This window comes from Helianthus annuus, chromosome 5 (assembly GCF_002127325.2).
Source record: "Helianthus annuus cultivar XRQ/B chromosome 5, HanXRQr2.0-SUNRISE, whole genome shotgun sequence".
NCBI lineage: Eukaryota > Viridiplantae > Streptophyta > Magnoliopsida > Asterales > Asteraceae > Helianthus > Helianthus annuus.
The window spans coordinates 33,545,659-33,570,504 of record NC_035437.2 but is presented as its reverse complement, the minus strand read 5'-3'; the positions used below and the strand labels follow the sequence as shown (position 1 = coordinate 33,570,504).

At 40.1% G+C, this 24,846-nt stretch overlaps 1 long non-coding RNA gene across 3 annotated transcripts; it reads right to left on the bottom strand.

Annotated features, from left to right (window-relative positions):
- LOC110940464 lies at positions 1–23,821 on the bottom strand. 3 transcript variants are annotated; one of them, XR_002593187.2, is made up of 5 exons: positions 23,055–23,821; positions 21,881–21,968; positions 17,762–21,001; positions 16,599–16,686; positions 1–1,628 (listed from the first exon to the last, which is right to left on the bottom strand). It is a non-coding gene; the product is annotated as an uncharacterized LOC110940464 (long non-coding RNA). The 3 variants fall into 3 exon arrangements; XR_004892487.1 differs by having other exon boundaries at positions 16,599–16,675; XR_004892486.1 differs by lacking the exons at positions 1–1,628; positions 16,599–16,686 and having other exon boundaries at positions 17,645–21,001.
- Positions 23,822–24,846: the final 1,025 nt, after the last annotated feature.

Below are 24,846 nucleotides of genomic sequence, written 5' to 3'. Positions count from 1 at the left end.
GCTTCGACCTATTTTTGTTAAGAATTAATAATCCTTTGCTTGGCTAAATTTTTAGAATACTTCAAAATATCACGATTGCCTTGTTATTCATGAATAAGATGATTTCTTTGAGATGGGTAGATTTGCATTGTTGGAAGCAAACACTTAAAAACATGAAATTATGCATTTATCCATTTAAATTGAGGTTTTTTTTTCTCAGTACATCTATACATGGATGTTATGGTAAACAAAAATTGAACAATTTTAGTCAATGCCAAAATGAAACACAAACCATAATCAAAATGGCAAAAACCTACCAGCATATACTAAAGGCTGATTAAATGAGTTAAAGAAAGAAAGAAAAGCTTCTCAAGTGCTTCAGCAAGCTGCTATTGCAAGCATTAAGGCGTCTATAGATCTAGTCTTTGGAAAATTATGATGTTTATGAAGTAGATCGAAAGTAGCACCAAGATCATATTAAAACACATAAAGCAGAAATTGACAATTTTACTATCAACATAGCATCGTACCTGAATGTGTAAATTGTAAATGGTAACGGGTCTGCTTTGTTTTTAAGTAGAAATTTTTACCAAAAAAAAATCGAAGGAACGCCGGTGCTCTTACCGGAGAAATGAGGTTATCATCAACGACACCGTCATCATAATCATCTCCATGTGGCGTCATTGGCCTAGTCGCCGTTTCCGGCCACCGGAGTGACGTCAGCGTGTTCCTCCTCTCTCTCTCACACTCTGGTCTTCCGTGTCGATCCCCAATCTCTCTCTCTCTCTGTGCGTCTCGTTGCCGGAAGAAACCAGGGTGTGCGTGTGGTGTATGTGTGCCGGAGACATGATATGAAGGGGGTTTGCAGGTGATCGAGGAGTTGCAGGTGATTGTGGGTGAGCGACGGCCGGAGAGAGGGGGCGCCGGTGGCGGGAATTTCGGCCGGCACCAGCTAATCGCTGGTGAAGAGGTGGGAATCAGGGTGGGTGTGTGTGTAATCGAAGAAGAAGGAGAGCATAGGGGTTGCATGTAGTTGTGTGCATAGGGGTTGCATGTAGTTGTGTGCACAGGGTTTTGAAGGAAACAATCTCTCTCTTACTTTATTGGTGCAACAATTTCAAAAGACAAACTACGGTGGCCAAATTTGTAAACCTAAAAAACCACTAGCGCAATCATGCGATGTAATTTGATATATATAATAATAAGCCCAATAGTCTCTTAGAATTCCTCCCGCCCTCCTCTCTTGTGTCGTCTCCTGCCAGCGATCAGCGAACACAGCAGCCACAACAGCACGTCATCAGCAGCCGTGAACCACCGTCGTCTGACACCAAACCAACCGAAATCCGATAAAGGGTAAGTTTTTATGTTTTTTTGATGATATTAGTTGATATAATAGGAGAAAAAGGGTAATAAAATTTTTAAATAGATTTGAAATTTCGTGTGTTTTGAGGTTGTTTATGGTTGTTTAGATTATTTTTAGGGTGATTATGTCACACCCCGAAATATCAGAGCTGACATGACTGGACTAGTATCTTCATTGCACAGCGGAAGGAAATTAAGCCAAGACTTCTAGAAAACGAACGCCAACTAAGTACTCGAATCCTCAATGGTTCTCCTATTCCAACCGTGCCTTAACTTTGAAATGCAACCTGAGAAAGAAACATGCGAAAAATCAACATAAAGTTGAGCGAGTTCATAGTTTGATTTAAAAAAAGATTTGAAATAAATCTTTTTGAATAACCGGTTTTTGAAATATTGTTGAGAAAACGAACTTAAAATCATTTTCTTGTCAAGTTGTATGTAAACTCTGTATTTGTAACACATTATATTTGCAAAAACCTTGCTTTTGTAAACTCTTGTGTTAGGAAAACTTGTATAACCGTCAACGTCCACCCCGACATTGACAACATGCATCTGTGCTTTGAATTTATATAGAACATATAGTATGTAATTTGTAGTGACGTATTGAAACTGAGTTCTGTATATGTAAGGAATACGAGATTGTTAATGGTTTGCAAGGCCATTAACATATGACATGACATAGGAAGCATCCAAACCATAGGCATTTTTCTAGTTGTCGATTCACGACTGAGACACAAAAGCACAACTTGGTACTAGTTTTCACCAAGAGTGTGGCTGCCCGAAAACCCATTAGATCTAACCTTTTGTTCTGCGGTTTAGGTATATTGTTGATTAATGGTGCTTATGTTACCCTATTCATGACATGATCTATTGTGTCATTCCTTAGTTTAATGTATCTCTTTGTACTTGTATTTTCCCGTAGTTTAGAAACTAGAATTCGTGTGTATGCACATTTCGAAAAATACGCTTGTTTGAAAAAAACCGGTATAAAACAAAAGCTTTTCGTAAACCATTTGTGTCTGTGACAACCCTCACTAAACCAGGTATCCGTACAATTTAATTAATAATTAATTGCTGCTTAATTACTGTGCTTAACTGAAATTGCTGATGAACTGCTACTTGATTTCTAGTACTTGTATATTCATGCATCATACTTTACATACTGTCACTACACTATTTACATGTTGAACCTTAGTGACAAACATGATGCACAAAAGCACAGTAGCATTTGAACGGATAACCTATTGAACATGCTGATAAAGCCAGCATCAGGCAGACACTGCCTCTAAGGGCCTGTATGAGCCAGAAATATTTTACTACACCCATAGTGAGTGTAGGGATACAAGGGTTGTAGAACTGCGTCTCTAGGAATAAGATATAATGACTGGATGTGCCTAAAACGTACTCTAAGCACAAGACACAGCACTTTAATTAACATACCAGCTTCTGGCTAACTAATAAAGTGCCAAAACATGAGGAAAATATTCCTGACACTTTGAGAAATAAGTTGTGTCACTAAAAATGTTATTTACGACACTTAAAAGCTTACTTAAGCACTTTAACGGATTACTATCCAACCGAACAACCGGACTTTACCCGGAACATAAAAATATTGACAGTAACAATATTGGTCTTTTTCTGAGCCAGTTAGGGTCCCTGAATACCCTAACACCCGTATTAGAACACATCACACCACTAACCGAGTTAACCCCTAATCTAACCTAGTTAAACTAACTAAACACCAACTAATCTAGTTGAGATCGAACCAAGACCCCCCCCCCCCCTTGTAACCGGCCCCATAACTAGAGGGGACACCATAGTACACCCTTGATTATTTTATTGTTTGTTGCCTAATATCTTGAAGACATAGTAACCAATGGATCGTGAACTTGATTTTGCCTATAAAATCTACACTAAACACAAGAGATCATTATCATTACACACCTCACTCAAAGCTCTCTCTCTCCCTCTTGCTCAACTCTCGGCCGAGCACCCACACTTCCATCCATCCATCATCCAACTTCAATCATTACATTCCAAGTTCATTCAAGTGTTCAAGGTCGCATACGAGGAGTCTTGGAGCTAACGGAAGGCGAAGGACCTTTCTACTTTGCTTTTATCCACCTCTTCTTCGCATAGATTCTTCCCTAGCCCCGAGCTAGAGGTATAACACTTAAAACACTCTCTCGGACTAATCTAAGGTGGTTAATAAGATTTGTAACGGTTAAAACTCAGAAACTTGCATTTTGAAGCTTTAAAGTCTACTAAAAACATGAATCTTGTTGGTTAAAAGCATAATAGTTGTGTAAAAGTTGTAGTATTTGAAAGTTGTGAATATTTAAGCCCGATCTACGTTGTGGTAGCTCGGATCACCATTTAACCCGGTTTGGTTAAGATCATGGGTCTTGACATAAGCTTGTTTCGGACGGTACAAGGGTTAAAAGGTGAAACTTTACCACACGAGAAACATGAACTTGTGTAAAAGTATTTTTACTTGTAAAATAGTGTTTAAAACTAGCGGATCTACGTATCTGCAAGTGGTATTTTCAAAGGACCAAGTGTCGAGAAAATCATGTTTTCTAAAAGTCGGATAACACACTAACAAGCATGATTTTTACAAACCACAAATGTATAAACACTTGTGAAATGGAAAGTTTCGACAAAATAACGATCTTTGTAAAAGATGACGGGAAGATGTAAAGATGGATTTATTCTAAAAACGAGGTTTTTACGAGATTAAACTATTTTATACAAAGATCCACAAAATATAACGGGATCTACACTATAGTTTTCGGAAAAACTACAAGTTCATGCGATTATGCAATTTACATACTTGTCGACTAGTTTGATGTGTCAGAAATTGTTTGATTGAATCAAGAAATTGTTGAAATGATTTTTGTAAAAGAAAATGATACGCTTGAAAGCGTGGCCACCTCCAGTTACAGGGGAAACTCTGGCGAAATTTTTCTAAAAACATAACACTTAGAATTATTTACAAGTGTTAGAATTATTTTTGATATGTTTTCAAAATATATTTCGCCATGACTTTATTTACAAATATTCGGAGGTGGGATTTTCACAAAATTAAACGTGATAAATATATATTTGGTAAATATAATTTTTCACAACACTGTTTATGATTATTTTGTGAAAATACACAAATATTATTTTTAGAGTAAAAATAATATTTACAAATGTTGACGAATCCAAAATAATACGAAAGCTTTCACGATAAACATATAAGTTACAACAGTAATTATTATTACCACACGATTACTAAAACGTAACTTACGCATTATACGGAAATGATTGTGAACGAATATTTTATCAACGTATTATTTTTGGGGAAAAATTATGTGAAATGGAAATATAATATTTTTGAGAAAAATATTTATATTTGGAATTAGAAATGAAAATATATTAAGTGAGACTTAATGTTATAAATTGAACGCACATGTATTAAATCCCCCATCCTTGGGAAGGAGATTAACTACCAAGTACATGCAAAATATAAACACGAAATAGTTGTCTAACTATTTCCCAAAAACCTAAACTATAAAGCTAAGGCACGGCCATCCGTCTAATAGAATTAGTACATGTAGGTCGTCGCACAGCTGACATTCGGAGTACTTGGTAGAGACGCACTGACTGTGAGTTCATGTCCCCCTTTTCTCTTAACTGTTTTCAGTTTTCTAAACTGCGGGGGTGAAATACATGTTACTATGATTACGAGTACTTTTACACATGGTATGGTTAGCGTAAGGAGGGTTACTACTTAGATCATGTGAGTGGGTAGGCGCAACTTGAGGCCATTAATCCTCATTGTAGGACCGAGGGACAGTAGCGGTAGATTTATCTGGGTGTAGCGAGCCCAGCCCCAGGCCCAGCATAACGGACCTTGGGGTGACTTTGTGCCCAACGCAAAATCCGCTAGGTTTGAGTCTTCCTACTTGCACTTCACACATATCAATGGCCTTGCAAACCATTGGTGATCTCTTTTTCCTTATTTGCTACATACCAGGATTTTTGATAAATACAAAGGTTTATTTACTCACTTACACATGAACTCGCTCAACATTATTGTTGATTTTTCAACTTACATGTATTTCAGGGAATTAAAAGGTCTGGCACGGTATGACACGTTTTCCCGCTGCACTAGTTTCCAAGGTCATCCGGGGTTTAGGGAATGTGACTCTTTCCTGGACAAGTCACAGTCCTTAAACTGTGTTTATGTTATGTTTAAGTTGTAACGTTTGTTGAACAAGGTTATGGTTGTTAGGGCGTGATCCCGTTTTAAAACAATGGTACTGTATTTGGTTTTTAAAACTTAATGGATGATTCTTGCATGTTTTAATTCATATAGCTTTGTTATGATTAAGCTATGGTATTAAGAAGTCACACCGAATTAACCACGCTTCCGCAAAGCCAGGGTGTGACAGCTTGGTATCAGAGCTCTGATCATAGCGAACTAGGATTTCTTCTCGAGTCTAGACTATGATCACTAGGGCTCTCACGAAAACATTTTTACTGCATACCACTTAAGTCCAGATCCAAAACCTTTTTATAAACAAATGTTGAGCGCATTTTATTTATTATTTTTAGGCTCAGTCTGGGAGGCTGAGGCTCGGTCTGGGAGGCCGAGGCTCGATCTAATAGATCGAGGTAGTTGGCTAGTGGGACTAGGGAGTCAGTCTGGGAGGCTGGGAGAATTGTCTAGTGGGACTAGGGAGTCAGTCTGGGAGGCTGGGAGAATTGGCTAGTGGGACTAGGGAGTCAGTCTGGGAGGCTGGGAGAATTGGCTAGTGAGACTAGGGAGTCAGTCTGGGAGGCTGGGAGAATTGGCTAGTGGGACTAGGAAGAGCAGTCTGGGAGGCTGGGAGGCTAGTGGGACTAGGAGGATTATGTGATATCTTACTTGGTAACTTATGTGATTACTTGATTGTGTGACTGATTATTTGTGCATATTTATGTCTATGTTACAGACTCATGGATTCAGCCGGTACTGGTGATTCGGACACCACTGGACCCAGACCTATCGTATCTGATGACCTCACGTCCTCCGAGTACGAGGTGCACACTTCTGATTCTACCAGCGCGGACGAGGATGATTTCCAGCCCTTCGCACTACCCGAGGGTGCTGATGAGCCTGCAGATGGCCCTCCTGCTGAGTACCTACCTCTAGTAGTGATTCCGGCTCCTATACCTTTAGCCGTTTATCCAGCATATGACTTACTTCTTGACGCCGAGGCTGACGGCGATATCGATCTGTTTGAGGATGAGCCTATCGAGGATGAGATCCCGGACGCAGCCCTACTTCCTGCTGGCGATCTTCTGATGATCGCTGGTGCTCCTGCCGAGGACTCACCCGCGCATTCACCGGTCCCAGACTCCTTTGAGTCTGTGGCATCCGCACCATCTCACGAGGTGAGCGCACAGCACTTTGCACACGACTCGGACCCTGACCAGGCATCCTCTGCCGCACCTATTCCCATCTTTGCATTTGACCATGATGACATAGAGGATTCTGATCCTATCTTTCCTCCGGGATTCGACCCGGATCATGATATTGAGTTTATCCCGATGGACCAGCCCATGGAGGATCCCGCTGATCCAGTTGATCCTATTGATCCCGAGTTTGATTTCGAGATGGCTTTTGATGACCCTGAGCCTGCCTTGGCTCCTGAGCAGGCAGCTGCTCCAGACCCTATGCTTGAGCATGACCCCGTACATGCTGGCATCCCTGTTGAGCCTGTTCTAGCTGACCCGCCCGTTGATGATCATTTGGAGGGCGACCATGTCGTTGTTGCTGACCCTGTTGTTCCTCTACCTGTTATTGATATACCTGTTGACCATCCTGTTGAGCACATTGCACCTGTTCACCCTGTTGTTGCTCCCCCATTTGATCCCGTTCCACTTGAGCCTGAGCACGCACTGTTTGCAGACCACATGGATCCACCGGATGAGCATGCACAGCACGGTTGGATACCTGCTGATGAGGATGTTCCACCTTTGCCCCCTCAGATCCCTGTTACACGACATGTTGATTTTTCTTTTCAGGTTCCTTAGTTTGTACCTCCAGCGAGGCCTGTAGAGGGTTCTTCAGCCCATCCTTTTGGGCACGTACCGATGTCTATCCCCTTCATGCCCCAGATGTCATCTGTTCCACCCTCTGCTTCACCATTTCATGTGGCACCGTTTGACCCCACCAGTGAGCCTTTGCTTTGGTCGACACCACCAGTCATGCCACCTACTGATCCTTACCATCCATTTCATGTGGGACACACTATAGAGGACGTTTTGATGTCCTTCGTTTATCAGCACGAGTCACACACGCAGCGTCTCCAGGAGCTTGAGAGAGCTCAGCTGCCACCATGTTCATGCCATGGTCAGACACACTCTCCTCTTCAGCCATGTCGATCATTACCCCCAGATTATGTTGCTCGCCTCTTTACACTAGAGCAGCAGGTTGCTTCTGTCATCCGTACTCAGCGAGCTATGGAGGAGGACTGGCTCCAGTTACGTCGCTTGCTTTACACTTACCTTCCCCCTCCTCCACCGCCATCTGTATAGAGCTCATCAGTACTGCTTGTGTAGACGTTGGTGAGAGGACCACGATTGCTTTTGGTTGCACAGCAGTTTTGGAGACTACATGATGATCCTGACTTTTGTTGACACATATTTGTTGTATTTGACACTGACTTGATATAGTTTTTGGACAGGGGTGATGTAGCCCCTAGTTGATTGATGATTGTATGACACAGTGATGTACTGATACACTTATTCTGTGGTCTGGATATATAGCAATCGCAGTATTCTCATCATATTTGATTCGCTTGATTGCTTATCTACATTATTATGACATGGGATGTTGTGTGTATATTTTTATGACATGGGATGTTGTGTGTATAATATTTATGACATGGGATGTTGTGTGATCCATATTTGTGATATATTGATAACATGAGATGTTATGTGTTATTACTATTATTATACGTACGTTATATTATGGCCTGACCGACGTAAACACATCTTTAGAAGATGCCGCCGAGACGTCAACAACAGCAAATGCCTACGACTCAGGCCGAACTACAGCAAGTCATTGCTGCTGCTATTGCTCAATATGCTGCCTCTTAAGGAGGAATGAGTGGAAGCAACTCTGGCAACACTGGCAACAATAACAATCCACCTCATGGGTGCACTTACAAACAGTTCTTGGACTGCAAGCCCGTAAACTTTGATGGCACAGGAGGTGCTGTCGCCTTTATCCGCTGGGCTGAGAAAACTGAATCAGTTCTTCGCATGAGCAAATGCGCACCGGATCAGCAAGTCACCTATATCTCTGGGCTATTTTTGGATGGAGCCCTATCCTGGTGGAACTTGCAAGTACAGACACTTGGCGAAGCTGCAGCCTACGCGCTGAACTGGACCGAACTGAAGTAACTCATGCGCAAAAAGTACTGTTCCCGCGCTGAAATCCAGAGATTGGAGACCGAGTTCTGGCATTTGAAAATGGAAGGCCCAAAGATAGCAGAGTACGTTCAGAGATTCCACGACTTGTCGCATGTGGTACCCTACATGGTCACTCCTGAGTTCAAGAGAATTGAACGTTTCATTTGGGGACTAGCTCCTCAAATCATAAGCATGGTGACCTCCTCCAAACCTGCGACTATCACTGAAGCCATTGATTTGAGCGTGGCTCTTACAGAGGAGGCGATTCATTTGAACAAGTTTGATGAAGTTGAGCCTAAGAAGAAGGAGACTCATGTGGAGTCATCAGGAGGGAACAAGCGGAAGTTTTCAAACTTCAAGCAGGGCACCAGGGTGGTGGTTAAGAAAGGAGAGCAAAACGCACCAGCACAGGATACAGCTGGTAGTAGGAGGAAAGGTAAGGGATATATGGGTACACATCCCAAGTGTAACTCATGCCAAAGACATCACTCTGGTCGTTGCGAGCTGAAAATATGTGAAGCTTGTGGAAAGACTGGCCATTCAAAGGATTCTTGTTGGGCTAGCGCTGGCCGGGGAGGCCAAGGAGGATTTGGGAATAGAAATAACCGTGGTGGTACTGGGAACCGCCCACAAGGAAACAATGGAGGTGATGGGAATCGGGTCAATAATGCAAACCAAGCGGGAGCCATGAATCGTAATCAGAGAAACAATCAAGCTGAAAACAATGGTGGAAACGGGCAGAGGCCCGGATGTTTCAATTGTGGTGATCTTGGGCATTACAAAAGGAATTGCCCGGAGTTGAACCAAGCCCGTGGAAGGGTTTTCAACATAGAAGCAAGGGAAGCGCGCCAGGATCCCAATGTTGTCACTGGTACGTTCCCTGTAAACCAACGCTATGCATCCGTTTTATTTGATACTGGCGCCGATTATAGCTTCGTGTCGTTAGAATTTAAGAATATGTTTGGTTTAGCCGCTAGTAAGTTAGATATTCCGTACTCGATTGAATTGGCGAATGGGAAGTTAGTAGAAGCTAATGAGGTGATTCGAGGTTGCGAAATCGAATTGGGAGAGCGTGAATTCGCTCTAGATCTACTACCAGTCCAGTTGGGAAGCTTCGACGTGGTAGTAGGGATGGATTGGTTATCAAGTAACAAGGTCGAGATAGTTTGTCATGAGAAGGTCGTTCGTATTCCGAATGAAGATGGTGAGACCGTTTTTGTTCACGGAGAGAAGCGTGAGACGCCGTTGAGGATTATCAGCTGCTTGAAAGCACGAAAATGTTTACAGAAAGGATGTGCTGCCTTCCTGGCACACATTGTACATAAGAAGGCTGCTGAGCCAAAGATCGAAGACATCCCTGTCGTGAGGGAATATCCAGAAGTCTTCCCAGAAGATTTGCCTGGCTTGCCGCCTCAAAGGCAAGTGGAGTTCCGCATTGACTTAGTTCCAGGCGCCGCGCCTGTGGCTAAGGCACCCTACAGACTTGCTCCGTCTGAGATGCAAGAACTGTCGACACAACTTCAAGAGTTGTTAGACAAGGGATTTATCCGACCAAGCTTCTCGCCTTGGGGAGCTCCAGTTTTGTTTGTCAAGAAGAAAGACGGTAGTTTCCGTATGTGCATTGACTACAGAGAGTTGAACAAGCTGACGATCAAGAATAGGTATCCCCTGCCAAGAATCGATGATCTGTTTGACCAACTACAAGGTTCAAGCTTTTATTCAAAGGTCGATCTTCGATCTGGATACCATCAGCTACGGATACAGGAGGAGAGTATCCCGAAGACAGCCTTCAGAACTCGATATGGACACTACGAGTTTCTCGTTATGCCGTTTGGTTTGACAAACGCACCTGCAGTGTTCATGGATTTGATGAATCGGGTTTGTAAGCCGTACTTGGATAAGTTCGTGATTGTATTCATCGATGATATTTTGATTTATTCAAAGACGAAGGCTGAGCACGAGCAGCATTTAAGAGCCATTTTGGAGCTGCTAAAGAAAGAACAGTTGTACGCCAAATTCTCTAAGTGCGAGTTTTGGCTAAGAGAAGTGCAATTCCTTGGGCACGTGGTGAATGGAGATGGAATACATGTTGATCCCACAAAGATCGAGGCGATCAAGGATTGGGAAACGCCAAAGACGCCAACCGGGATTCGGCAATTCTTGGGTTTGGCTGGCTATTACCGCAGATTCATTGAGGATTTTTCAAAGATCGCTCAACCATTGACGCTCCTCACCCAGAAGGATAAGAAGTTTGATTGGGGAATCAAACAGGGAGAAGCATTTCAGGTATTGAAAGATAAGCTCTGCAACGCGCCAATCTTAGCACTACCGGAAGGTACTGATAATTTCGTGGTATACTGTGACGCTTCGCGTCAAGGATTGGGTTGTGTGTTGATGCAACGCCAAAACGTTATTGCCTACACGTCACGCCAGCTAAAGGTACATGAAAAGAACTATACCACACATGATTTGGAACTAGGCGCAGTGGTTTTTGCTTTAAAGATCTGGAGACACTACCTTTATGGTACAAAGTGTACAATCTTCACAGATCACAAGAGCCTGCAACATATATTCAACCAGAAGGAGTTGAATATGAGGCAAAGACGATGGGTTGAGTTGTTGAATGACTACGACTGCGAGATAAAGTATCATCCAGGGAAGGCGAATGTGGTCGCCGATGCCCTAAGTCGAAAAGAGAGGATCAAGCCCATAAGGGTTAGGGCTTTGGAAATGGTTATTCGAACCGATTTTCCTCTGCGCATTCGTGCCGCGCAGAGAGAAGCTCTCAAGGAGAGAAACCTTGAAGAAGAGTATCTCCGTGGGATGGAGAAGTTATTGGTACCAAACAAGGAAGGAACGTTGTGTTTTGAGAAAAGGATTTAGGTTCCTCTGTTTGGTGGTTTAAGGAAGGTTATTTTCGATGAAGCTCACAAGTCGCGGTACTCTATCCACTCTGGAGCGGATAAGATGTACCAGGATCTTAAAGATTACTATTGGTGGCCTAGGATGAAAGGCGATGTTGCTATTTATGTGAGCAAATGTTTAACATGCGCCAAAGTTAAGGCGGAATACCAGAAGCCTTCGGGACTTCTGCAGCAACCAGAGATTCCAAAGTGCAAATGGGAACAAATCTCCATGGATTTTATTACGAAGTTGCCAAGAACGCCAAGAGGCCATGACACTATTTGGGTAATAGTGGATCGCTTAACGAAGTCAGCACACTTCTTACCTATCCGCGAGAAGGATAATACGAGCAAACTGGCCGAAATTTACATGAGAGAGATTGTTACACGCCATGGAGTACCTCTCTCAATCATCTCCGATAGAGACGGAAGGTTCGTATCGAGGATATGGCAATCCTTCCAGGAAGCTTTTGGCTCAAAGTTGAATCTGAGCACTGCTTTTCACCCGCAAACCGACGGCCAAAGTGAGCGGACGATACAGACGCTAGAAGACATGCTGAGAGCATGTGTGATGGATTTGGGCGGTAGCTGGGATAAACATTTGCCTCTGGTTGAGTTTTCATACAACAACAGCTATCACACCAGTATTGGTGCCGCGCCATTCGAAGCTTTATATGGGCGCAAATGCAGATCACCGCTCTATTGGTCTGACGCAGGTGATAGACAGTTGGTTGGTCCTGACATAGTACAGGAAACCACAGATAAGATCGCACAGATACGAGATCGCATCAGTGCGGCTCGTGACCGGCAGAAAGCCTACGCGGATCGAAGCAGGAAACCTCTAGAGTTCGAGGTTGGTGATATGGTTTTGTTGAAGGTATCACCCTGGAAGGGTGTGGCACGCTTTGGGAAGCGTGGGAAGTTGAATCCAAGGTATATTGGACTGTTCAAGATCTTGGAAAGAATCGGGTTAGTAGCATACAAGTTGGATTTACCTGCTGAACTAAATGGTGTTCACGATACATTCCATGTATCCAATCTGAAGAAGAGTCCAACACAAGTTACCGTTGCCATTCCCACCGACGAAATTCATGTTGACGACACGCTCCATTTCGTTGAAGAACCTGTTGAGGTCACGGATTGGAAAGTAAACAAGACCCGCCGGAGCAGTGTCAAGCTCGTCAAAGTTTGTTGGAATGCTAGACATGGTCCTGAATTCACCTGGGAGCGTGAGGACCGAATGAAAGAGAAATACCCCCACCTATTTCCTGAGAACCCTGCTTCTACAAGCAGAACTTAAAATTTCGGGACAAAATTTCTTTAACGGGGGGAGAATGTGACAACCCTCACTAAACCAGGTATCCGTACAATTTAATTAATAATTAATTGCTTCTTAATTACTGTGCTTAACTGAAATTGCTGATGAACTGCTACTTGATTTCTAGTACTTGTATATTCCTGCATCATACTTTACATACTGTCACTACACTATTTACATGTTGAACCTTAGTGACAAACATGATGCACAAAAGCACAGTAGCATTTGAACGGATAACCTATTGAACATGCTGATAAAGCCAGCATCAGGCAGACACTGCCTCTAAGGGCCTGTATGAGCCAGAAATATTTTACTACACCCATAGTGAGTGTAGGGATACAAGGGTTGCAGAACTGCGTCTCTAGGAATAAGATATAATGACTGGATGTGCCTAAAACGTACTCTAAGCACAAGACACAACACTTTAATTAACATACCAGCTTCTGGCTAACTAATAAAGTGCCAAAACATGAGGAAAATATTCCTGACACTTTGAGAAATAAGTTGTGTCACTAAAAATGTTATTTACGACACTTAAAAGCTTACTTAAGCACTTTAACGGATTACTATCCAACCGAACAACCGGACTTTACCCGGAACATAAAAATATTGACAGTAACAATATTGGTCTTTTTCTGAGCCAGTTAGGGTCCCTGAATACCCTAACACCCGCATTAGAACACATCACACCACTAACCGAGTTAACCCCTAATCTAACCTAGTTAAACTAACTAAACACCAACTAATCTAGTTGAGATCGAACCAAGACCCCCCCCCCTTTGTAACCGGCCCCATAACTAGAGGGGACACCATAGTACACCCTTGATTATTTTATTGTTTGTTGTCTAATATCTTGAAGACATAGTAACCAATGGATCGTGAACTTGATTTTGCCTATAAAATCTACACTAAACACAAGAGATCATTATCATTACACACCTCACTCAAAGCTCTCTCTCTCTCCCTCTTGCTCAACTCTCGGCCGAGCACCCACACTTCCATCCATCCATCATCCAACTTCAATCATTACATTCCAAGTTCATTCAAGTGTTCAAGGTCGCATACGAGGAGTCTTGGAGCTAACGGAAGGCGAAGGACCTTTCTACTTTGCTTTTATCCACCTCTTCTTTGCATAGATTCTTCCCTAGCCCCGAGCTAGAGGTATAACACTTAAAACACTCTCTCAAACTAATCTAAGGTGGTTAATAAGATTTGTAACGGTTAAAACTCGGAAACTTGCATTTTGAAGCTTTAAAGTCTACTAAAAACATGAATCTTGTTGGTTAAAAGCATAATAGTTGTGTAAAAGTTGTAGTATTTGAAAGTTGTGAATATTTAAGCCCGATCTACGTTGTGGTAGCTCGGATCACCATTTAACCCGGTTTGGTTAAGATCATGGGTCTTGACATAAGATTGTTTCGGACGGTACAAGGGTTAAAAGGTGAAACTCTACCACACGAGAAACATGAACTTGTGTAAAAGTATTTTTACTTGTAAAATAGTGTTTAAAACTAGCGGATCTACGTATCTGCAAGTGGTATTTTCAAAGGACCAAGTGTCGAGAAAATCATGTTTTCTAAAAGTCGGATAACACACTAACAAGCATGATTTTTACAAACCACAAGTGTATAAACACTTGTGAAATGGAAAGTTTCGACAAAATAACGATCTTTGTAAAAGATGACGGGAAGATGTAAAGATGGATTTATTCTAAAAACGAGGTTTTTACGAGATTAAACTATTTTATACAAAGATCCACAAAATATAACGGGATCTACACTATAGTTTTCGGAAAAACTACAAGTTCATGCGATTATGCAATTTACATACTTGTCGACTAGTTTGATGTGTCAGAAATTGTTTGATTGAATCAAGAAGTTGTTGAAATGATTTTTGTAAAAGAAAATGATACGCTTGAAAGCGTGGCCACCTCCAGTTACAGGGGAAACTCTGGCGAATTTTTTCTAAAAGCATAACACTTAGAATTATTTACAAGTGTTAGAATTATTTTTGATATGTTTTCAAAATATATTTCGCCATGACTTTATTTACAAATATTCGGAGGTGGGATTTTCACAAAATTAAACGTGATAAATATATATTTGGTAAATATAATTTTTCACAACACTGTTTATGATTATTTTGTGAAAATACACAAATATTATTTTTAGAGTAAAAATAATATTTACAAACGTTGACGAATCCAAAATAATACGAACGCTTTCACGATAAACATATAAGTTACAACGGTAATTATTATTACCACACGATTACTAAAACGGAACTTACGCATTATACGGAAATGATTGTGAACGAATATTTTATCAACGTATTATTTTTGGGGAAAAATTATGTGAAATGGAAATATAATATTTTTGAGAAAAATATTTATATTTGGAATTAGAAATGAAAATATATTAAGTGAGACTTAATGTTATAAATTGAACGCACATGTATTAAATCCCCCATCCTTGGGAAGGAGATTAACTACCAAGTACATGCAAAATATAAACATGAAATAGTTGTCTAACTATTTCCCAAAAACCTAAACTATAAAGCTAAGGCACGGCCATCCGTCTAATAGAATTAGTACATGTAGGTCGTCGCACAGCTGACATTCGGAGTACTTGGTAGAGACGCACTGACTGTGAGTTCATGTCCCCCTTTTCTCTTAACTGTTTTCAGTTTTCTAAACTGCGGGGGTGAAATACATGTTACTATGATTACGAGTACTTTTACACATGGTATGGTTAGCGTAAGGAGGGTTACTACTTAGATCATGTGAGTGGGTAGGCGCAACTTGAGGCCATTAATCCTCATTGTAGGACCGAGGGACAGTAGCGGTAGATTTATCTGGGTGTAGCGAGCCCAGCCCCAGGCCCAGCATAACGGACCTCGGGGTGACTTTGTGCCCAACGCAAAATCCGCTAGGTTTGAGTCTTCCTACTTGCACTTCACACATATCAATGGCCTTGCAAACCATTGGTGATCTCTTTTTCCTTATTTGCTACATACCAGGATTTTTGATAAATACAAAGGTTTATTTACTCACTTACACATGAACTCGCTCAACATTATTGTTGATTTTTCAACTTACATGTATTTCAGGGAATTAAAAGGTCTGGCACGGTATGGCACGTTTTCCCGCTGCACTAGTTTCCAAGGTCATCCGGGGTTTAGGGAATGTGACTCTTTCCTGGACAAGTCACAGTCCTTAAACTGTGTTTATGTTATGTTTAAGTTGTAATGTTTGTTGAACAAGGTTATGGTTGTTAGGGCGTGATCCCGTTTTAAAACAATGGTACTGTATTTGGTTTTTAAAACTTAATGGATGATTCTTGCATGTTTTAATTCATATAGCTTTGTTATGATTAAGCTATGGTATTAAGAAGTCACACCGAATTAACCACGCTTCCGCAAAGCCAGGGTGTGACAGTGTCAGTGAAAACTTGCTTGTAAAATGGTTTAGAAATATGTAATTCTTGTTTATTGAAAACCTTGTATGCTTTGCAAAAAGTGCATGTCTTTCCACCCCGAAAACATTTAGAAAAATGTAAAACCGTAAAAAGGTGAGGTTATGAACTTACCTGGATTGTCTTGTGCAAAGTTAGCTAATTATGACTTCGTAATGTCGTTTCCAAGACGAGACTCGCTAGCGTGCATTCTACAATATTCCTAACACGTAATATCTTATAAGTTTCTAAATAAAAGCGGTAACTAAACTACGTGTTACCGAGCTCTACCGAATCGTTGACCGAACGATTCGACGGTTTGTTGTTAGCTTGAAAGAAACGAAGAAGTTATACTTGTTATGTTTCGTTTATTGTCGATAATTGATAAGTCTTGAAAAGACTTAGTTCTCGCGAGGTTTAAAATATATAAATATTTATGTAAAATATATAAATATATTGATAAAAGCACGCTAGTCGTCTCGAGATGTCGTACGCGTATGTATCAAGTATTCGTATGAAAATAATATATAACAACTCACATTATCTGATGTGTCTCGTATGATAAGTATCGAAATATGCGTATATGCCGTTTAGGCGTTTGAAGTGAATAGAAAAAGTTATATTCATTTTATAGAAGAATCGTCGAGTTGTTATGTTTGAAAATAAATATATAACTATATTTATTTTTATAAAAGAATTCGCGTCGTACGATATTTGAAATAAATATATAAACTACATTTATTTTATAAGACGAAATCGTGTTGTTTGATATTCGAAATAAATATATAAACTATATTTATTTTTATAAAAAGAAGTTGGGTTGTTTGTTATTCGAAATAAATATAGAAACTATATTTATTTTTATATAAGAATCGTCGAATTTTTGAAGTTTAAAATAACTATGTTTATTGTTGTAAATAGTTTCCGAATTGTCGTTTTTGTATTTGTAAAAGTGTTGTTGAAAGTATTGTAACACTTGTATTTGTTAAAAAACAAATTACTTGAATAGGATAGTTCGTCTTATAATGAAACATGCTTTATTTTATGGATTTTCTAGAAAAATGGGTAGAGTTTCCTCTGTTTTTGGACGGCCCCGACAACTAAAGTGTCGTTATTTTTATCAACATTCAACAATTTACTCAACCATTTTTATGCATAGCCAGTTTATATAAACGAAATAATAAATAAGACCAAGTTAATATTAACTAATAACTCATCGTTTTTTTCGGTTCAAGCTCGTTTTTCACGTATGAAATAAGGAATAATCAATGAAAATAATATTCGTCCTAAATCTTTACCGAATCTTCGTGTCGAAATGCCGAAGGAAGTTGGCTGAGTTAAGCGGGTTTGACCGAGTTGACTCGGTTTGACCGAGTTAACCAAACCGGACCGTCTGACCAAGCCGCTTGACCCGAACAACGAGCTGACCAGCTGACTTGAACCCATCTGTTGACTGAACCCGAACGAGACACGAAAACCCGCTGAAACGAGACCCGGAATCTGACCCGAGAACCCGAGCATGAAATCTGAGATGAACTTAAAACCTGAACATGAATCTGAACCCAAACTCAAACCATCTCAGAACCCGAACCACGAATCTCTTGAATCTAAGCCCCGAATCCACAACATCAGCTGAACAAAACCATCCAACCCTCGTCGGCGTTCCTCCGTCTCACCACCGTAGACGGCGGCGCTGTTTGCCGCCGTCGGTTCACCTACTCTGGTCTCTCTTTCTTTCCGACTCTTCTCTCTCTTTCTTTCTGCTTGTCGCCGCCACACGCCACCACCCGAAAATGGTGGTGGCCGGCTGATTCTGCTCGTCTAGCATGATGAAAGAGACGAGGAATGTGGGGGTGGGTGTTGCCGTCGTTCAGAGCCACCACCGCCGTCGCCGGCTCCGCCATGCCTGGCCGGAGTCTGGCCGTTCATCTTCATCAGAGGGGGAGAGGATGAGGGAGTGTGTTGATGGTTTGGTGAGATGGATGAGATTTGATTTTCATATGTGGGTGTGTTATCTGTGTTATGTATATGTGTTTGAGAAGATAAGGTGTTTTATACGTGTGTGTCTCTGTGTGTATAAAGATGGTAACAGAAGAAGGATAAGGGTTTTCTTGTATTTGTGTGTGTGTGTGTATGTGTGTGATTATAGTAAGATGATGAAAGGTTTTTATAGAGAGTTTGTGATTTTGAAGAGATCTTGTGTTACTAAATTTTGAGACATAATCTTTGCAGAGATTTTGAGTAGATTGTAGAGATCTTAATCGGATTTTATAAATCTTGTGTAGATTTTGTAAATCTTGATAAGATTCTAATATATTATGTGCAGGTTTAGGCTTGTGGGTTTTGGGCTTAGGCCTAGGGCCCACAAGCCCATCTCATGTGTAAGTGGCCCGAGACACGTTTTTAAAACCGAAATCACCATAGCCTAGTAAAATAACATTTCAGAGTTAAAAAGAAACGTGTAAAAAAATAATGTCGGTATCCATCGTAGTCGCGTTAATCGTCTGTTAATCGCGTAATTAAAAGCCGTAAATCACCGGTTGTCACATTCTCCCCCTGTTAATAAAATTTCGTACTCGAAATTTAGATTACGTTAACTCCTTAGAGTTACGTTATGCGTAAGTAAATACGAATAATGTCAAAGGAAACGAGATATACTGATACAGTCATCAATGTGACCAAGTTAACAGGGGTCCAATAAAAGAGGAATTTCAACCAATAGAATTCCAAGTGGACGTTTACAATATGCAAATGAATTCTAGAAACGATAACATCTACTAAATGGAAATTAGAATCATCAAGTTCAAGAAAATAGTTTTGCATGAAAAGCTCGATCATGATCAGCGCAAGCTGCAAGTTCTACTGACGCCACAAGGTGTCGTAGTGAATGAAACAATTCAAATATAGCGGTGATCGAACAAGTATCACCCGTGTTTGCATAAATCGCTCAATCATGATTAGCCTAAGCTACCAGTTTGTACTGACACCACAAGGTGTCGTAGTGATTTAAATAATTCAATAATATCGGTGTTCAAACAAATTCACCGTGTTTGAAATCAAATGAAAGCGCAACAAAGTGAATCTGAAAGTTTGTTTCAAATGACATCATAGAATTTTCAATTGAAAATGGAACATCAAAGAAACACTTTTTTCGATCGAAGACGAAGAAGCAATAAATATCGCAAAATATTCGATCGATGTTGAAAGAAACTTTAGTAGGTACACCGGAATATAGAATGAATTTGTGTACCATTGCCTTAACACATGATTGTGTTAAGACTGCTGTAATATGATAAATCAAAGCGAATTTAAAGCAAATCAATAAATAAATAATTTAAATCCGTGCATGAGATATGTAAACGAGATTAGTGCAAGCCTCAATTAGTGAAAACACCATCACAAGGTGTCGAAATCAACAAACAACTTAATGGAGTCATAGACCAAACAAGTCCACTATGACTCGGAACAAATGAAACGCTTATTCGAAACGAAGCCACATGCGTAACAAACAATGCATGCGTAACATATGTATTCCTCAAGAAATAAAGCAACGAGTATTCGTTATAATGAAAGAAATGATCGTGATACAATGACCATTAAGAGGAGTAGAGATGTGAAAATCTACTCACTAGATGCAAAAGTCGGAATTTCAATAAAAGAAACTTAAGGACTTTACCTGGGGTTGCATGTGATAACCGGTTGTTAGGTGACATTACCAGAGAATGTCGAACATAGCGTATTCGTCGTTAATGCGATAGGGGGAATGCGGAGACATACGTCTTCTCCTGGCGTGATTTTTGTCGTTGCAGGATCGCGTGACAAGTTGCCGCATCATGATTCGGTAGTCCTCCTGCTGACGGAATCTTGCGTCATACAGTCGCGCCATCATGTCTTCTCAAAGACCTTGCCTCGATATTCGTACATGACATACTTCAACCTCCATTGACGTATAGGTTGAGTTTCGTGTAATTTGCGCGCCCGAACTTTGTTTTGCGTAGGTTACCTGCTCGGTTACTTAAAATAGCATGGATGACATAATAATGGCGTTTGTCCGAGTTAATAAACGTGGTTCCTACGTGATGAACTTCAACATGAGTTTCCGAAGGTCTTAAATGCATGTTTCCTAAACTCTCAGAGTTTTATGTACTGTATGCGACTGTTTTGTGTACCGTGTGTAAAACACCACTTTAGCGTATGTTTGAAAGCAAAATTTTGAATGTTTGTTTTTCGGCAACGGTTGGAGACCATATTCGAGTCTTAGGCGTTCTGTATGTGTTCAGGTTTTAATATTCTAAGTTCCCAGAGGAAAGTGAGGTTAGAGCCTAGGTATCTCTACATAAACCTAATTTGCTATAACCTATAGCTCTGATACCAATCTGTCACACCCTGAAATATCAGAGCTGGCTTGACTGGACTGGTATCTTCATTTCACAGCGGAAGCAAATTAAGCTAAGACTTCTAGAAAACGAACGCCAACTAAGTACTCGAATCCTCAATGGTTCTCCTATTCCAACCGTGCCTTAACTTTGAAATGCAACCTGAGAAAGAAACATGCGAAAAATCAACATAAAGTTGAGCGAGTTCATAGTTTGATTTGAAAAAGATTTGAAATAAATCTTTTTGAATAACCGGTTTTTGAAATATTGTTGAGAAAACGAATTTAAAATCATTTTCATGTCAAATTGTATGTAAACTCTGTATTTGTAACGCATTATATTCGCAAAAATCCTTGCTTTTGTAAACTCTTGTGTTTGGAAAACTTGTATAACCGTCAATGTCCACCCCGACATTGACGACATGCATCTGTGCTTTGAATTTATATAGAACATAGTATGTAATTTGTAATGATGTATTGAAACTGAGTTATGTATATGTAAGGAATATAAGATTGTTAATGGTTTGCAAGGCCATTAACATATGACACGACATAGGAAGCATCCAAACCATAGGCATTTTCTAGTTGTCAATTCACGACTGAGACACAAAAGCACTACTTGGTACTAGTTTTCACCAAGAGTGTGGCTGCCCGAAAACCCATTAGATCTAACCTTTTGTTCTGCGGTCTAGGTATATTGTTGATTAATGGTGCTTATGTTACCCTATTCGTGACATGATCTATTGTGTCATTCCTTAGTTTAATGTATCTCTTTGTACTTGTATTTTCCCGTAGTTTAGAAAACTAGAATTCGTGTGTATGCACATTTCGAAAAATACGCTTGTTTGAAAAAAAACCGGTATAAAACATAAGCTTTTCGTAAACCATTTGTGTCAGTGAAAACTTGCTTCTAAAATGGTTTAGAAATATGTAATTCTTGTTTATTGAAAACCTTGTATGCTTTGCAAAAAGTGCATGTCTTTTCAACCCGAAAACATTTAGAAAAATGTAAAACCGTAAAAAGGTGGGGTTATAAACTCACCTGGATTGTCTTGTGCAAAGCTAGCTAATTACGACTTCGTAATGTCGTTTCCAAGACGAGACTCGCTAGCGTGCATTCTACAATATTCCTAACACGGAATATCTTATAAGTTTCTAAATAAAAGCGGTAACTAAACTACGTGTTACCGAGCTCTACCGAATCGTTGACCGAACGATTCGACGGTTTGTTGTTAGCTTGAAAGAAACGAAGAAGTTATACTTGTTATGTTTCGTTTATTGTCGATAATTGATAAGTCTTGAAAAGACTTAGTTCTCGCGAGGTTTAAAATATATAAATATTTATGTAAAATATATAAATATATTGATAAAAGCGCGCTAGTCGTCTCGAGATGTCGTACGCGTATGTATCAAGTATTCGTATGAAAATAATATATAACAACTCGCATTATCTGATGTGACTCGTATGATAAGTATCGAAATATGCGTATATGCCGTTTAGCCTTTGAAGTGAATATAAAAAGTTATATTCATTTTATAGAAGAATCGTCGAGTTGTTATGTTTGAAAATATATATATAACTATATTTATTTTTATAAAAGAATTCGCGTCGTACGATATTTGAAATAAATATATAAACTACATTTATTTTATAAGACGAAATCGTGTTGTTTGATATTCGAAATAAAGATATAAACTATATTTATTTTTATAAAAAGACATCGGGTTGTTTGTTATTCGAAATAAATATAGAAACTATATTTATTTTTATATAAGAATCGTCGAATTTTTGAAGTTTAAAGTAACTATGTTTATTGTTGTAAATAGTTTCCGAATTGTCGTTTTTGTATCTTGTAAAAGTGTTGTCGAAAGTATTGTTACACTTGTATTTGTTAAAAAAAATTACTTGAACAGGATAGTTCGTCTTATAATGAAACACGCTTTATTTTACGGATTTTCTAGAAAAACGGGCAGAGTTTCATCTGTCTTTTGATGGCCCCGACAACTAAAGTGTCGTTATTTTTATCAAGATTCAACAATTTACTCAACCATTTTTATGCATAGCCAGTTTATATAAACGAAATAATAAATAAGACCAAGTTAATATTAAAAAAAAATATTAACTAATAACTCATCGTTTTGTTCGGTTCAAGCTCGTTTTTCACGTATGAAATAAGGAATAATCAATGAAAATAATATTCGTCCTAAATCTTTACCGAATCTTCGTGTCGAGATGCCGAAGGAAGTTGGCTGAGTTAAGCGGGTTTGACCGAGTTGACTCGGTTTGACCGAGTTAACCAAACCGGACCGTCTGACCAAGCCGCTTGACCCGAACAACGAGCTGACCAGCTGACTTGAACCCATCTGTTGACTGAACCCGAACGGGACACGAAAACCCGCCGAAACGAGACTCGGAATCTGACCCGAGAACCCGAGCATGAAATCTGAGATGAACTTAAAACCTGAACACGAATCTGAACCCAAACTCAAACCATCTCAGAACCCGAACCACGAATCTGTTGAATCTAAGCCCCGAATCCACAACATCAGCTGAATAAAACCATCTAACCCCCCCGTCGCCGCTCCTCCGTATCACCACCGTAGACGGCGGCGCTGTTTGCCGCCGTCGCTTCACCTACTCCGGTCTCTCTTTCTTTCCGAATCCTCTCTCTCTTTCTTTCTGCTTGTCGCTGTCGCACGCCACCACCCAAAAGTGGTGGTGGCCGGCTGATTCTGCTCGTCGGGCATGATGAAAGAGATGAAGGATATGGGGGTGGGTGTTGCCGTCGTTCAGAGCCACCACCGCCGTCGCCGGCTCCGCTATGCCTGGCCGGAGTCCGGCCGTTCATCTTCATCAGAGGGGGAGAGGATGAGGGAGTGTGTTGATGGTTTGTTGAGATGGATGAGATTTGATTTTCATATGTGGGTGTTTTGTCTGTGTTATGTATATTATGTATATGTGTTTGAGAAGATAAGGTGTTTTATATGGGCATGTTTGGCTTAGCTTATTTTTAACTTTTGCAAAAGGACTTTTGCCCAAAATAAATCACGAAATCCTGACTTTTGGCAAATACAAAGGACTTTTGCCCTTCAAAAGGAAAGCCAAACATTTTTCAAAAGTCCTTTTGCCCTTTAAAAGTCCTTTTGCCCTTTAAAAGTCCTTTTACCCTCAAAATAAGGAACCCCAAACACCCTCTATGTGTGTGTCTCTGTGTGTATGAAGAAGGTAACAGAAGAAGGATAAGGGTTTTCTTGTATTTGTGTGTGTGTGTGATTATAGTAAGATGATGAAAGGTTTTTATAGAGAGTTTGTGATTGAAGAGATCTTGTGTTCCTAAATTTTGAGACATAATCTTTGCAGAGATTTTGAGTAGATTGTTGAGATCTTAATAGGATTTTATAAATCTTGTGTAGATTTTGTAAATCTTGATAAGATTCTAATATATTATGTGTAGGTTTAAGCTTGTGGGTTTTGGGCTTGGGCCCAGGGCCCACAAGCCCATCTCATGTGTAAGTGGCCCGAGACACGTTTTTAAAACCGAAATCACCGTAGCCTAGTAAAATAACATTTCAGAGTTAAAAAGAAACGTGTAAAAAAAATAATGTCGGTATCCGTCGTAGTCGCGCTAATCGTCTGTTAATCACCGTAGCCGTAAATCACCGGTTGTCATAGATTATGTTGTTTAGATGATTTTCAGGGTGATTACACACGATTTCTAAGGCTTGAATCGTTGAAAATTAAAATTGAAACATTATATTATAGAGCGATCAACTTATATATCAATTTGTTTGTGAGAGGAATCATGAGTAGGGATGTTATGGCGCGATTTCTTTTATTTATATACCTAGGGGCCGATACGAACCGATTGTTTTACATGACCCGACCCGAACCGACCCGATACGAACCGATTTTTTTTTTTTACTTTTATATCTAGGGGTCTAAAATTTTTATAAATGTTTCGCACTCTCATGGAAAAATTCCTGGGTCCACCCTTGCCACCATTAGTG